General features: G+C 52.3%; 1 long non-coding RNA gene across 1 annotated transcript; it reads right to left on the bottom strand.

The window, feature by feature from the left end:
* Positions 1–335: 335 nt before the first annotated feature.
* Positions 336–1,432, bottom strand: LOC135980719 (uncharacterized). The gene is made up of 2 exons (XR_010597631.1): positions 1,154–1,432; positions 336–511 (listed from the first exon to the last, which is right to left on the bottom strand). It is a non-coding gene; the product is annotated as an uncharacterized LOC135980719 (long non-coding RNA).
* Between the last annotated feature and the right edge of the window lie 52 nt (positions 1,433–1,484).

Raw genomic sequence — 1,484 nt, 5'->3', positions numbered from 1 at the left:
GAAGCTTAGGCCAAGATCATCTCCAGTGCAGGAAACCGGATAGGAAACCTCAGAACATCCTCAGGATTGTGCCATCAGGGAAGGGTCTGTTCCCTGCCTGCACAACTAAACAGGCCCATGTGATTCACAGATCTTCACAGATCACAGGCACCAGGGCTGATCCCAGAGAGACCCTCTGTCTCCAGTCACTTTGATGTCCTGCCAACCCCTCCTTGGCACCGATGGCTGGGAACGGCTCTGGATCTGTTTTAAGGTTGAGACTATCCTGCAATCTGATCCCAACAGGGGAGAAGGGATAAGCCTTAGTAACCAGGAAAGAGGCCACAGGCATCTGATCAGAATCATGACAATTTATTTATAACATGAATTATATGGTGCTGAGGGGTTTTCCTCACCACTGTATCAAACCACTTCGCCTGGGGGAATTGCTGCATGCAGAGATGAGCAGAGAGGATTCAGCAGGGCCCAGAATACAGCTCCATCACTCACGCATTTTCCTGCTCAACATTGGCTATGATGGGGAAAAGAGAATGTGAGAGAGTTACAGAGGAATCAATGACTCACGGAGGGGAAGCTTTCCCTCTTGTAGGTCACCTCATTCTGGAGCTGCAGAGACACTGCCCTGACCAGACTATGGCTTCTCTACCACAGTGGCCGGACGCATCCCTAGAACATTCAGGGCTTCAGCCCCGACCCCTTTCCCAGCAGTGTTGAGTCACCCCAACCCTGGAAGATGGTTTTTCATTAATCTGTTTTGCTTTGCAGCCTGTTTTAAAAAAGCCCTGATGAGAAGAGGGATCCCAAGCTTGGGTTTTGGAAGGACTTGCTCTTGCTCTGTCCCAGCAACACACATAGAAAGAAGCAGAGACTTTCTTGACTGAGGGGGAGAACGTAATCTTGGGACTAACCAAGCCTGCTGCCTCAGACTCAAGGCCTGAATCTAGAACTTGACAATGCGGGGGAGTTGGTGTTCCCTTCTCCCCTGAGCACTTAGGGGTGCTGGCAGACCACCCCAGGACATGGGGCAAAAGAGAACAGCAACTTTTACAACCCTCCAGACAGGCTGAGGAGACTCAGGCTGGGTTTCAGCACTGTTCTAACTGAGCAGCCCTGAGCAGTCTGAAAACCTCACAGTCGTCTCTTCATACGCTACCTTTGCTGCAGGGGGCGCTGTACTCAGCAATGGCAAATTCATCTGGAAGACACAAGGGAAGGGAGATGTGATCAGGGCTGTGTGAGACCCAACCAAGACTCCTCACACTTCCACCAGGCCCTGCAGCAGAAAGCTGGCACCGCACCAGAGATCTCAGGCAGGAGAGGAGGGAGCCCTGTCTCCAAGGGCACTGAAGGAACCTCAGCTGGGCTCCATGGGAGGAAGGCAAAGGTTACCACAAGGCTACAGCACAACAGGCATCTCCAGTGAGTCTGTGCCAAGTGCCCTATGTCCGTTTGCACCTTGCCTGACACACGACCACTGGGGTTGC

This window comes from Chrysemys picta, unplaced genomic scaffold (genome assembly GCF_011386835.1).
Source record: "Chrysemys picta bellii isolate R12L10 unplaced genomic scaffold, ASM1138683v2 scaf7380, whole genome shotgun sequence".
In the NCBI taxonomy this organism is placed as follows: Eukaryota; Metazoa; Chordata; order Testudines; family Emydidae; genus Chrysemys; species Chrysemys picta.
Note: the sequence above shows the minus strand (reverse complement) of the source record. Positions and strands in the feature narration are given on the sequence as shown.